Source organism: Protopterus annectens, chromosome 1.part0, assembly GCF_019279795.1.
Source record: "Protopterus annectens isolate FY-2018-M chromosome 1.part0, PAN1.0, whole genome shotgun sequence".
Lineage (NCBI taxonomy): Eukaryota > Metazoa > Chordata > Ceratodontiformes > Protopteridae > Protopterus > Protopterus annectens.
In genome coordinates, this window is record NC_056725.1 from 706,934,831 (window position 1) to 706,950,484 (window position 15,654).

Below are 15,654 nucleotides of genomic sequence, written 5' to 3' on the forward strand. Positions count from 1 at the left end.
AAAACAATGTAAAATGATGTTCATATACAGATTTCCCATGGAAAATTATTTGTGCTGCAGTGGAACTCAAACCGGGAATGCCTTTTCGTTAGGCAGATGCTCTAACCACTCCACTATTGCTGTGCTGCTTCATTTGCATATATATTCCTTGTTATCCTCTTCAGCCTTTTCAGCTGCTTTAACCGTAGCTAGGAGATGGGCAAACACACGCACCTATGGTTAGCTGTACTCGGGGTTGTAAAAAAAATAAATAATAAGATTTCTTCATTTTATTTGACTGTACTGTTGCTGTTGAACACATGGGGACTGTTGGTGGGGATATGCGGACACTTGTGAGCAGTCTTGCTCATTTATTTACACATTCTTCTGTTCTACTTTGCAGGGGCATGTTTATTCTGAGAGCTCTGCTCTCAGAAACACCCCCTGCACTCGTCCACACTCCGTGTAGCATTAGGAGTTCAGGCAGCGCGCCTTCATTAATATGCATGGTGCACTGCCGTCCTCCTCTTAAACTGCTGCTTCCGTGCAGGACTAGATTAGCCCTGCATGGAAGTTTAGTAAATCCGGGGGAGTGTTTTTAAAAAAATGTAAGTGCTTGTCAATGTGTCTTTAATTTGTTAATTGATTTGTGATGTCATTAATTGGTATGGTTTTAAAATGCTTCTGTTTTTTAAGAGAATGTATGTCTGATGAAGCGGTGAATACTGTGAAAGCACTAACATAATAAATTTTGTTATTTTTCTTTTTCCTGCTGTAAGTAACTGAGGCTGTTTCTTATTGGGAAAGTACCTTACCAAATCATTGCTAACTATAGATCCACCACCGTGAACCAGGATAAGGACACCGCCTACCTTGATTTACTGGAATCCCTCACCATACAATCCAACGCCTTAGTCATGAGAGATTTCAGCTATCCTTCCATAAAATGGGGGACATACATAAGCAAAAACATGCTCACCCAGAGTTTCCTGGACTTTGTTAACACAAATGCTCTGGAACAGATAGTCTGCACCCCCACTAGGGACTCTAATGTTCTGGGCATAGTACTCACCAAGATGGGGCATCACTGTATTTCCCCATGCATGTTGCCCTCCCTGGTTAAGTCAGACCACAAATCAGTCTCATCTGAAGTAACTACTGGAACTGATACCCTCACATGAACAAAAATTATAAAATGACTTTACCAAAGCTAACTACAGCCTACTAAGTGATGCTATAAAAAGCTTCATACCACCTGCAATCGCAAACATCGGTGATCACTATGCAGAAATGTATGCAGATGCCCTGTACAAACACTTAATTGACTGCATAAACTTCACTGTACCTGACAAGATCAAAACCAGGTCTTCCCATAAAAAACAAGCCACCATGGCTGACTTCACTTATAAACAGAATATGCAACAAGAGGAAGAAACTGTTGTTCAAAAGCAAGAGAGATATCACTCTGCAGAGAAAATGTTCCCTCCTAAGCCTAAACAATTTTATTTATTTATTTTTATTTTATTTTACATTAGTTGACCAGGATAGTCTGACTGGATACATGAACATTTTCAGTGGAGGCCCGGGAAGAAAAGCTCCACACATACATACAGAAAAACTGTTACATTAAACAAGTTAAAACACTGTTACAGATACAATTGATAGGATAAAAGTCATTCCTTCTGTCATATATAAACAAGAACATCAGAAATATTGTAAAGTCTTCTAAAGCAAATTATGAAAGTAAAATTGCATCCCTAACCAAGGATAATCATAAGGCATTATTTAACTACTTCTGAGGTTTAAAAGGGAATGCCCAACTATGTGCCAAACTGGTTGTAGATGGAATCACTCATACTACACTGGAAGATATTGTCAATCGCTTATTAACATATTCAGTACAAGCTTCACCCCCCCATCCCCACCTACCATATTTCAAAGCATACTTGACAACAGCCCTCTGCCTACATTCACTATAGAACAGGTAATTTCTGCCCTCACCAAGGCCAAAAACATGGCCTCAATGGGACAAGGTAATATCCTGGGTTGTTTTCTAAAAACTTAAAACAAGATCTAGTGGACCCACTTAGCATTTATTTTAATCAAGAATGACAACTGGCTATGCTCCTGCAGAATGGAAAACAGCAACAGCAATCCTTCTGCACAAAGGGGGGCCATCAACTGACCCTGGGAACTATAGACCCATAAGTCTAGCTAGCCTCAACTGCAAGGCCACGGAAAGAATTATCATGAACCTTATCAACAAGGACATAGATGACCTCCAAAAGCTGGAACCAACCCAATTTGGCTTCGTTAAGGGTAGATCATGCTTATTGAACCTGGCAGACTTCTTTGAGAATGTCAGCAAAGCCATGGGCAAAGGTAAGACAGTGTACACAGCCTATCTCGACCTTGCCATGGCTTTCAACACAATTCTTCTCTCTGACATCACTGAGAAACTCTCCCAGCTAGGGATTAACCCTTACATTACTAGGCAGGTAGCCAATTGGCTCACCAACAGAACACATTCTGTCAAAATTGGTAACTCCACCTCCACCAGTAGACGTGTCACTAGTGAAGTACCACAAGAATCTGTGCTGGGCCCCTAACAGTTGTCATCTATTTCTCAGAAGTCCAGGACAAAGCAGACATACTGTGGCTCACCAAGTTCGCTGATGATTGCAAGTTGAGTCCCCCAATGATATCAACATATTACAAGAAAGGCTAACATAAACAAATGATTAGTGCCAAAGCCACGGTCTAAAACTAAATGCAAAAAATGCATTATTATTCCCGTTGGCAAAACAGAATTCCCTAGAAATTACAATATTGACAGCACTCCCGAGTTCCAACCTATTGGTGTGAGTCTTGGGAATACAAGTTGATAGCAATCTAAACTTCGACCACCAAGTTTCCACAGTAGTAAGGAAAGCCTTCTATGTAGCACACCTCATAAGCATAGGTATAGCATCCAGGTCAAGAGATGTTATAACTCCACTGTATTTGACCCTCATCAGAATACTAATAAAGTATAATGCACCCTTTCGCATGTACCTCACCAGACAACTGCAGCAGCTGGAGAGACCTCAGAGGTTTCTCACTAAGAAAATACTGGGACTCAAACTATGACCTACGTGGACAGGCTGAAAGCCTTGTCACTTTACTCTGTATCTTATAGGCTGCTGAGAGGTGACTTGTGCCTGACCTTTAGGCAATCTCCAACCCTGCCCTAATGGAAATGCTAAACATATGCAAGTCAAATGGCACAAGAGTCACTCACTCTAGGGATCTCAACCTAGCTTGTGACACTAACAGAACACGATAGAGAGACAGATATGTATCCCAGAGACTGCTGCTTCTCTGGAATAGACTTCCTATTCATGTAAAACAGAGCTCCTCACTGACCTTATTCAAATGCAACCTAGATAATTGGATGGGAAACCACAAATTCAGCCCTGGGGTGGCATCCACTCTGTTCATAAATTCCTTCTGCGAACTACCCAAAAAGAACAAATGTGGATACTTGGGATTAACATGGCTAGGCTCTAGGGCCACTAGCCTAGTAACCTCCTATGAACCTATTTCTCCTTCAACAGTTTTTTTTTTTTTTTGCCATATTAATCTGTAGGCATTGAAAACATGGTTATGATCATCTTGGTTGTGAGTGGCCCAGACAATTCCTCATAGCACTGTTCTCCCCCTTGCTCACATACCATGCTGCTCATGTGTCTGGCATTCATATTTGTGCATAGAGGCACTTTACCTGATGTCAAGAGTTACTGGCCAAATGCCCCCCACAATAGGAAAACTTTACCATTGCAAGTCCCCAAGCTGACTTTAATGTTTCCTTTCATTGTCAAAAAAGTTAGATAAATATGGTGTAAGTAGAAAGTATACAATAGGTAGTGGTTTAACTGAAAAGTATTACAAGACTAGGCTGAATGAGTTCCACATCTGCTCTGAGAATTTGTAAAAGGGTGTATTTCCCTTTAGACTTAGTCCTTCAGTCCTTCAGCACAATAACATTACCTTGGTAACTGGCAGTACACAATTGTTCTATAATTCATGAAAGGATTGTTGCAGCTGCATGTGTAATTAATTACCTCAGAAGTTGATAGTACACATTTGTTGAAGTGCAGCTGAAAAAAACTGAGGACTTATTTTATTAAATTAAAGCAGGTGTAACACAAGTTAGTTTTGCACCTGCAGGCAGCACTGTGCATTTCCAGTTCAGTTTCTGGCTTTAGGGGAATATTTGAAATTCCACATACCACATAATTAAAGCAGAGTCACTGTAATGCATAGTTTACTGCCAGTTTCCTACTGAGACATGGCAACTGAGGGAAAGGCAGTGCTGCTTTCAAAGAACAAAACTGGTGTATGGTGAAAACTAAGATTTTCCTAAGACTAGCTATAAATGTCCTCAGTACAAGACTGAGGCTTGGAGTAGTTTGGGCCGGGGAGTGACATGCCACTGGAATCCCTCACACTGGTGAACAGTGTCATCACCATGTTAGTGACTTAAAAAGGTGTCATATTGACCTCTTAGGTCAATTGGAGACTGAGGTTAGAGCTGAACCTCCACCTATGTACTGTGAGTAACCCTTGACTTACATCCATGTACAGCCTGCCAGTGTGTGTCATCCATATATCTAGCACATTCCTATTTCTCTCCATATCTCCTGAAGCTATTGCATAAAATGGACAGCTGCATGAGAGAAGGACAGAGCACCTTAGAGACTGTTGGGGTTAGTATACCTGTTACATACAGCAGAGGTGTCTCTGTTAACAATCTGGTGAGGTAGTATAGATCTTGTCTGACACATGAAAAAAACAATGAACCTTCCAAGGTGCACCACATAAACTGTAAACACAACACCTTGATAGTCAAGCAACCAACATTTATTCACTTAAGTGCTTTCATCCTCAATACAACAGGCTTATACAGAAATACAAGCCTTTATATAGCTATACTAATAGCACATGACCCAATCAGCTGACAAAGATTTAAATGAACACAAAACATAAAAATTCTTCACATAAAATACAAAAACCAGGAAAAATAAAATATTTCAATATTTTCTAAATTTCCTATCCTTTAAAACACTTTTAATTTTAATGGAATAATCCAAACCAGGGGGTTTTATAGGCATTTCCCCATGGATTTTATATTTCTGGACCCCTTCTAGCAGGATCACCGGATCCTCCAGGGGTGGGTGAATTGTGATCCCCCCACAAGGTCATCTTGAAGCCAAGATTCCTCTCTCTGAGGTCCTTCTGATCTAAACATGGGGTTCTATCTGCTTGACTTCCTCTGGGTATCTGTCAGGATGTCAACAGAGTATCCCTCGGTGCCTTTTTGTGTTGCATGTGTTTCAGCTCTTGCTCTGAGAGTTCCTGAGGGATTTAGCTATGTCCAACAGTAGTACTCTGAACTCTTTTTTGTGAGTGGTAGATCGCTTCTCTTCAGAGTAGACGACATATGATTTTAGATTTAGTTGAGGTTGTAGTAGAGTCAGCATATGCAGGTGTAGATGTGAGACTTTTAGTGAGGTATTTCTGAGGCCTTTTTGGGTTGTTTCATATGTCCTTGATTTCTGAGAGGTAAATGGGGCATTGAATATCTATGGTAGGTCTAATGAATGAGGGATGAGGACAACAATGGACAATGACCTCCTTTTTCTTGAGAACAGTGGTGTGTGTGCGTGGGTGCCACATGGAAATGTTTTCCTGACTGCATGTGGTTATCGAAGGTGAGACCACTGTCCACCTGCCCCTTATGTCTCCTTTAGAGATGTTCTGTGTTCTGTGTCCTGTGTCCTAACTGCACATTATATGGTATTTTCCCATTTTGGGATTTCAATAATTTTTCCTACATTGATTTTTTCCCCCCTGCTCTAATACTAACCAAGCACCTGTTGCACCTGATTCCTGTTTCTTGTGTGCCACTTTATTTCATTTGGGGGGGCTCAATACAAATGTGGCATCAGTCATCTTGCCAAGCCTTTGTTTTGTTGACCTGTACTTCATACCTGTAACCTGTGTTAAGAGAAGCCCCAGGAGTTGACGAGACTCCCCCTGAAGTATTTGCACTTGTCCTTGTGCCTGGCTACTTTTTGATTCAGGCACTATCAGTGTGCACTTAGCTGAGTATGATTTAGCCCATAGATAACCTACAGGGATTAGTTAGGACTTGTCCTGATAAGTCTATCACTGATTGAAGAGTGGGGGGTTCAAGGTCTACCTAGCTTGGGTATTCCTAAGCCATGTGTCAACCCCCATGACTTTTCCAAAGAAGCTCCCCAGCTGTCTAGGAACATGTCAATTTTCAGGAGACCAATGACTTGCCTGGGTTGCCAGTTCTTTGTTCATAGTGTGCAATCCATTATGGCTTGTTGTCCATGATGCCTCCCAATGTCTCACACAGAGAATTGGTTTGTCAGACTGATGGGAAGGTAGGATTCCAAGATTGATGGTCAGCCTTTGGATAACTATATAAGGCTATATGACTCCCCCGGCATTGGGCATGATTAAACATGACACTTTATGTGGGACACTTAGGTGAGGAGGGAGTTCATATTGTTATGCGGATTATGTCCTCTGCCCCATGGATGTCCGGTTCTGCTGGATGCTGTATATTTTAGGATAGTGCGCTGGGTTGGTATCAAGCCGGGCCGTGCAAATTTGATGTGTATTCCAGATGGGCCAATTATGAGTGGGGTGGTGAGAGAGTGTGTGAAGTTACACTGGAGGTTAATGCGCATATGATTCTTATCAGTATAATGCCATTCTATTAATGCTATTCTGTTTTGGAATCAGATGCCATCTGAGCATTGCCATTTAGAGATCTTTGCATATTATATTGCTGCTTTTCTTGTTTTTTTTAATTGGAGCTGGTTGCTTTGGAGTTGAGGCACTTTGGTTTTTTGCATCTTTTGAATGAGTTTTTTGTTTCATCTTTTTTTTTCTTTGTTTGCAAAAGTTTTCTGCAATTTGTTCTTTTTTGTTTTTGGCTTTTGTTTCTTCCTTTGACCACCAGATTGGCTTTTTTGGCATGATTTCTTTTTTTAATGCTTGGATGAGAGCGATTGTGGATCAGCTCATTCAGTCGATTAGTGCTTGAGTAGCAGTCACAGTTTCAGTTGACGTTCAGCCTCTGGTGTCACAGCTCCTTCTGAAGTTATGAACTTGGAGTTGTCAGTTGAAGTTGTTTTGCAGAAAGTTTTTATGGTGGTTTCTTGGTATGGGGTGGGGGGGGTTGGGGATGTTACGGTATGGTGCTTATGGGTAGTCTGATGGTAACGAGGGGTGACCATAGGCCGATGGGGTGTTTTGATGTTGGGTTGTTGGAGATGATGGTGTCTATGATGGAGCCCCTGGTGGGACTATGGATTTCAAGGCGTTGAACGCTGAGAATTTGAGAAGGAAGAACCCATGAGAGTAGTGGGACATGAGTAGTTTCCCAGTTAAATGGCAGGTAGTTAAAATCACCCAGTATTAGGGGTGTTTTTTAGGATCTTAATATTTTCTGTTGTTTCAATAGGTAGAAAGGTGATCTGTATGGGTAGGGGATTTAGGGGATCAGTGTATTTCAGTGTTAGTCTTACCCAGTCTTACCTAGTGCTAGATTGCACTTGAGAATTTCAGACACATTGTGTTGGCCAACTAGCCTAGTGGTGTGAATATCCTTGGTGAATGATTGACACTCCTCCACCTTTGTTTGTGTGGGTCCTTTGGTGGTGGAAAGTGTGGTAAGAGTTGTTTGGAGGTCATTGGACTGTGCTCTCTGGAGTCTCAGTTACAGGTCTCAGTTACTGCACAGATATCAATGTTCTCCATTTTAGTGAGGTTTGAGGAGAGAGCTTCTGAGGTTGAGTAGCTAGCATTTTGAGTAGCATTACCATTCAGATTTTGCTTGCTTGTGTTATGGTGGGTGTTTTTCCTTTGAGAAGTGCCTAAAAAAACTAGGCAATTAGGGGCAACCTTAACCAGTAACAGTAACCTGAATCCAGGACAGGTGCAGGACCATCTCTGGCAAAGCATCGTGGTGTGTCATCATGTCATCCCCCAGCAGACAGATACTGGATCCCCTTTGAATGACACCATAAGCTTAGCCAATTGTTGAAGTCAGTCATTTTATCCTTATATTGTGGTATCAATAATTTGGCACATAATTTCAATTGCCAAAGAGCTTTGCTCTGCTCAGTTTTACTCTAAAAGTCACCCCCTTGCATCTACTGGCACTTGTTCTAAACCAAAAACAGGAATTATGTGTGTATGTACAGCTTTAAGAAGCTTTTCTAGGGGCTTGCACAAGTGCATAAATACTGAGCATGTTGGAGCCTGACTGTCATTTTGTATTTAGTGTTGAGATGTAAGCATGACTGTCTATGTAGTCTGTCAGTTAATCAGTTTGTTTATATTTTATAATGCTGCTAACTGCCCCCCCCCCCCATTCGACATCTATACTAGAGAGGGACGAGTGACATGGTGTCAGAAGTATCATGTCTAAAAAGGACATAGTGCCAGATGGGGATCCAGATTCCAGAGGTGGGAAAAGATTTGAAATGTTTTATTGCAGTCTCATTTTTTTAAATCACACAAAACCGGCATTTAAACAGGGGGTGTGTACACTTTTTATAGCCACTGTATATAATTACAAGGGCCATATTTTTCAGTGTGTTTGGGCAAAATCTGCTGGCATGGCAGACAGATTTATAAAACCAGCTCCACGTGTTTGACAATGATATTGCAGAGAACTGGACAGTGTTTGAGCAAAAGTATGATATTTTAAAACAGGCCGCATTTTCTGATAAAGATGACCATACAAAGGCATTTATTCTGCTTATTTTAGCTGGTTCAGAAGCCAGAGAAAGGGGAGTTCATTTGTGTATGCACCTGCTGTCTTTGCAGGAGAGGGGGAAAACATCATATAGTTGTACCAGCTAAGTCAAGGGAGGACCCTGAGTGCTTAAAATGTAAATTTAGAGAAATGTGTAACCCCCTGTGACGCCGCAACACTGGCCCAGTAATCAAGGAGGCTCAATCCTCACCACTGGCAACAGTGAGGGACATACACACTGGGAGGATGACAAGTACACACACAGTAAAGTGCAATTTCCCTTAAGACACACAGGGATCACAGTCAGTCTGGGGCTGGTTTCTCCCTCTTTCTCCAAATCCCCAGTAAGATTCCCCACTGGCACAGCTATAGAGTTGAGAGCTCAGCTGAGTGGCCAAGCTCCATTACCCTCTCTTTCCAACCAGTGCTTTGTGTCCCTGCCCAAGTAGCTGACACACACACACTTTGACTTTGATTTATATACACATACACACACACACACACACACACACACACACACACACACACACACACACACACACACACACACACACACACACACACACACCTGGGAAAGGCTGGTACAGGTTTACTAGCTATGCCCCCTTCTGCCCAGACTATAAGGTCATTTTCCTGCCATCAGCTTCTACTTATCAGCTACTTTAAGGCCCTTAGCAAAGGGTGTCCAATCTTACTGTGTAATGTTACTATAAATCCAAATGGTAACCAAAAGAATAAAACCAAGAAAAAGAGGAAAAATAAACCATAAAGAAAAAAAAACCCAGTTTGAGACTTTCACACGTGTAAGTTCAAAAATGCAGCATACTCATAAATGCCAAGAAAATTTATTGTAATCCACTCCATCAAGTGCTATAGTCCCTCCACACTTAATACTGGGACTTCATCAGAATGAACATAGTATAAATACACCTTCCTTATAAATCCTACCCAATTAACTAATATTGTCAACTCATCAACTTTTAAAGATATATGCTACTATAAAAACTTTGAAATAAGATTATCATGTTACTTTTATATACCCAAAACAATTTCTGCATCTCATGCCAATAGAATTATATATACATACATACACCTATTAAAAAATAAAAATTAATTTGAGTACTAAATACATTCTAAAATATATGCTTTACACATGTACCATTAATAAAAGTTCATACTTGTATGTGACTGCTAAAAATGTAGATGTGAGCATATAAGGCTCAGTTTCAAACAGAAACAATAAATTTTAAAACCATGTCAGGGAATCAAAAAATGGTAGAGAAATATACCATACCCTTACTTCTTGAATAAATACTCGATTAGTCTCTAATGCCTGTTCTAACAACTTGAAAAATCACAATTCTAATGCTCTCTTCTTTAGAATAGGGAGTATAGAAATGTTCTCATTTAAACCTGGGGATTGGACAGCATTTAATCTTACTTGCCATTGGAATTCTTTTATTTCTAGCAATGGTTCCCACCATAGGGTCAACAGGTAAAACCTCTAAAATTCCAAATTTAAATCCAGTGTAGTTGGGGCATTCGATGCTATGTTTGAATAGTGCATTGTTAGTATCTGCCATCTGTATTGCATACAGATGTGCGTATATTCTCTTCATAGTTTCATAGTTTCATAGTATAGTACTAGGCTATCTGCCCTGGGGCATTTGTAAGCCTAGCCATAGTGATGTGGCTTTTGCCACCCCATGAAATGGTACAAAAAATGTACAGAATAAATTTAGAATACTGTGCCTCTGTCTAGTAGTGACACAATGAAGGTCCCCTTATATAATAGAATTAGTTTACTGTGTCCCTGTCTAGCAGTGAGACAGATGTGACCCCTGGGGTAAACTTACGATCTCCCATCCACTCATCAAGATTTCTCTTGAAGAGAGTCAGTGAGGGGCTCTGCCTAATATGAACTGGGATCTTGTTCCAAAGCATGGGAAGCCTCTGGGTTATGAATCTATCCCTCCAGCATGTCCTATTCATACTTGTGCCGAGGTTTAAGTCTTTAGCTCTCGTGGTCCTGATGGATTTGGATTTTTTGAGGTGTAGCATGTCCATCAGATCCTGATTGGACATGGCCTTGTACTTCAGGCAGAGATCACCTCTGAGCAGGCGGTATGCTACTGAATAGAGCTGAAGTTTCTTTAGTCTGGCAGAATAAGACATATGTTGGAGACCCTTGATCCTCTTGGTGAGGTACATTTGTGGTCTCTCCAGCTGTTGCAAATGCCGGGTGAGGTATATACCAAATGGGGCATTGTACTCAATCATGGGTCTGATGAGGGAGGAATATAGGGGTACAATGACATCCTTGGATCTGGATGTGAATCCCTTCATGATGAGGTGTGCAAGGTAGAATGTTTTTCTAACCACTTTGGCAACGTGGGTGTCAAATGAGAGGTCGCTGTCAACTTGGGTCCCTAGGTCTCTGATTACTTTTTCTGTACTCAGTGGGTTGCTGTCTATGTGATAATTTGTGGGTACTTTGTTTTTCCCAAAGGGGATGACTATATATTTTTTGGCATTTAGTTTAAGGCTGTGGCTCCGGCACCAGTTGTCCATTTCTGAGGCCTTTATGTAGGATGTGTGTGTCTGCTGGTGTATCGACTATGGCACCTAGTTTGCAGTCATCTGCGAACTTTGTCAGCCACAGCCCTCCCATGTTTGCTTTAACATCTGAGAAATAAATGCCGAACAAGAGGGGTCCCAGGACAGATCCCTGTGGGACACCACTTGTGACTGGCTTTGAGTCTGACATTGCTCCAGCGATTTTAACTTTATGGGTTCTGTCTTTTAGTCAGTTTGCAACCCACCTAGTGACATAAGGGTTTACTTTTAAGCTGTTGAGCTTATCTATGATTCCTGAGTGGAGTATTGTGTCGAAGGCCTTAGCCAAGTCCAGGTATGCTGTATGGACTGCTTTGCCCTCATCAATGGCTCTAGTGACTGTTTCAAAAAAGTCAACCAGGTTTAAAAGGCAGGATCTGCCCTTTACAAAGCCGAACTGGGTGGGGTCAAGTGTCTGTAGGTCCCCTATGTCTCTGTTTATGAGTTCCATAATGATTCTTTCCATAGCTTTGCAGACCAGGCTGGTTAAGCTTATGGGATGGTAGTTTCCAGGGTCTGTAGAGGCACCCCCCTTGTGGAGTGGGACCACTGTTGCTGTATGCCAGTGTTCAGGTACATATCCCAAATTAAGGCTAAGGTTAAATAGCATTTTTATGTGTGGGTTTAGCTCCTCTTGGAGTTCACGTAACACGCAACCCGGGATACTGTCAGGTCCCATTGATGCTGTGTTTTTGCTTTGTTTAGGCGGTTCTCACTTGGACATCTGAGATGACAGGAGATTACATTCAGCTGGGATAAGTATTTCTTCTTTTGGGGTGAAGGAGGGAGAAATTTGCACTGAACCTGTCAGCCAGAATGTTGGCAATATCTGTGGGTTCAGTGTATTTTTTGTTGTTGTGAACCAACTCTGAGCATATCTGAGGGTTTCCACCCAGGTTTCTAACATAGCTGAAGAAGGCTTTGTGGTTATCTTTAGTGTCCTTAGCGATTTTTCTCTCAAAGTTGGCCTTGGATGTTTTTATGAGAGAACATAGTTTTCTGCTAATGTTGATCAGAGATGTCTTCCCTTCATGGGATTTTGCTTTGACGTGCAGTAGCTTCCTTCTTTTGTTATACAATTTGTTTATGGCTGAGGTCCACCAGACAGGACACTTACCTTTGGTGGAGAGGGACTTTGATTTGTTTGGGATTGCATGATCCATGCATTCTTGGAGATGTCCATAGAAAGCATTTGTGAAGGATTTGGCATTGTGGGATGTGGTATCCACTGGCACAGTGGGCTTAAAGGATACCATCTCATTCATCTCTCCATTTTACCTACATAATACTGCCCACATCCTTCACACACCACTATATAAACTAGTCCCTTGGTATTGCAATTTCTATGTAGACTAACCCCAAATGGTATACCTCAAAGAGTAATAGTCCTTCCTTTCCAAATATGTTCACACTGCCTACAGGCACCACAATTTGTGATGCCCTTGACTGTGATGCTCCTACCTATATGTTGTTCGAAAAGAGATTTAGAATTTTTCCATTTTATAAATAAAATATGGTTCGTTACTTACAAAATTCAAAATCTCATTCATTCATGAATTTAAAATAGCAGCCAAGAGTATTGCCTATCCCGTCTCAATCCTTATAAAACCATAGGATCATAGGAGGTTACTAGGTTAATGGCCCTGGGGCCCTTACAAGCCTAGCCAAGAGTTTATCCTCAAGAAGAAACCTCAGTCAGCACCTGTCACCCCTGTTAGTGAGAAACACAGGTGGAACCCCTGGGACAAATTTGTGGTTTCTCATCCACTCATCAAGGTAGCGCTTGAAGAGGGTCACCGATGTACTCTGTTTGACATGTATGGGAAGTCTATTCCAGAGACAGGGCAGCCTCTGGGAGACAAATCTGTCTCCCAAGCAGATTTTATTGATATCACATATTAGATTCAGGCCTTTGGAGTGGCTAATGCAACAGTAATTAGACTTATGGATATGGAACATCTCTAGTAGGACATGGTCCAAGATTGGCTTGTAGGTGAGACACAGATCACCTCTAAGCAATCTGTATGATGCCAAGTAGAGTGATAGTGATTTCAGCCTGTCCTCCAGTTGGAGGTGATGGATTCTCTTTGTGAGGTATTTCTGTGGCCTTTCCAGGTGGTGCAGATGTTTGGAGAGGTACATACCAAATGGGGTGTTATACTTAATTAGTAGTCTAATGAGGGAGGAGTATAGAGAGGAAATAACCTCCTTTTTTCTGGATGCAATCCCTTTACTTATGAGATGAACCAAGTTAAAAGCTTTTCTGACCACTGCCACTACATGATGGTTGAATGTGAGATTGTTATCAACCTGAGTACCCAGGTGTCTCACCACAGTTTGCATGTTTAGAGGTTGCCGTTGATGTGGTAATCAGTAGGGGCCATTTTTTTACCGAATGGTATGATGATACTTTTTTTGTGTTTAGCTTGAGGCCATGACTTTCGCACCTGTCATTAGCTGCTGTGAGACCCTCTTGCAGTATGTTACCATCATCTGGGGAGTCAATGACAGCACTCAACTTACAGTCACCCACAAACTTGGTCAGCCACAGGCCTTTTGTCTTTGCCTGGGCCTCCAAGAAGTGGATGCCAAACAGTAGGGGTCCCAGGAGAGATCCCTGGGGGATTCCACTAGTGACAGGTCTGCTATCGGAGGTGGAGGCACCTATTTTGACCTTGAGTGTCCTGTCGCTGAGCCAGTTGGCCACCCACCTGATGAGACAGGGATTTATGCCAAATTGTGTTAGCTTTTCGATGATGCCTGAGTGGGGGATTGTGTCAAAGGCCTTGGCCAAGTCAAGGTAATCTGCATGTATTGACTTTCATTCACCAAGGGCCTTGGTGACAGTTCCAAAGAAATCAACCAGTTTCAACAGGCAAGATCTGCCCTTGATGAATCCGAACTGGGTGGGGTCCATAGTGGCACCACCTTTATGCAAGGGGATGACAATGGCAGTTCTCCACTCTGCTGGGATGAAGCCTTTATTTAGGCTGTGGTTGAATAGGGTACTCAATGGCGATGCCAGTTCTTACTGAAGATGGTGCAGAATACAGCCTGGGATACTATCAGGTCCCATGGAAGCTGTATTCTTTGCCTTGGATAGGGCCTTTAACACTTGATCTACAAAGGTGTGAGGTGCAGGGCAAGTATCAGGGATGTCAAAAGGGCCTCTGGGGGGGGGGGACAGAGGGTGAAGTATGCAATGAACCTATCTGCTAGCAGGTTGGCTAAGTCAACAAGATCAGTATAAGTGATACTGTTAAGTACTAATTTGGAACAAACCTGGTCTTTGCCACTGAAGTTCCTGACATAACTGAAGAAGGCTTTTTGGTTTCCCTTTGTGTCGGTGCCTAGTTTCAATTCATAATTGGCTTTGGAGGTTTTCCCTAGTGATCTAATTTGCTTGTTGAGGCTAAGCAGGGAGTTTTTCCAATTTGGAATTTTTTCCTTGTTACCCTTGGACAACAGTTTCTTCCTTTTAAAGCCTGTTGATAGAGGATGTCCACCAAACAGGATTGTGTTTCCTTGAGGAGCAGGTTTTTGCTCTGTTGGGTATGGCTGAGTCCATGCAGTTGTACAGGTGCTTGTATACTGTATTGGCGTACTATTCAGCATAGTTGTCTGCATCCTTTGAGGGGGCTGTGGTGTGAAACTACAGATACCCTCCCTTAGGAGGTTATAGTCAGCTTTTGAGAAATGTTTTAGCTTGATTATAGCTGGGAGGGGGTTGGTGGGATAGAAACTTCAAATGAGCAGTCCAATGATATAATCTCACCAGGGAAGAACATACTATGGGAGTTGTGCAGCAGGCGCCCATGTTGGTGAGAATGAAGTCCAGAATATTATCTCCCCTTGTGGGGGATGAGATGAGTTGGTCTAGTGTGCTAGAACTGATGAAGTCAAGGAATCACTGAGTGAGTGCATTAGTGCAGGAATAGTTCACCCTGTCTATGGTGAGACAGTTGAAGTCACCAAGGATCAGGGTGTTAGGGGGTATCTTGATGGAGTCAAGTAGATCCAGGTAAGAGGAGTGGGTATCCTGAGTCATGGAGGGGGGTCTATAGCTGGCTATAACCTGGATGGGTGTCTTGCCAACTGTCAATTGCACCTGGAGTAGGTGCAGTGCATCATCCTGCTAAACCAGTCTGGAGGTGTGCCTGTCCTTAATGAAGACAGAGACTCCACCACCCTTAGTCTTCCCAACATCATTTTGGGGT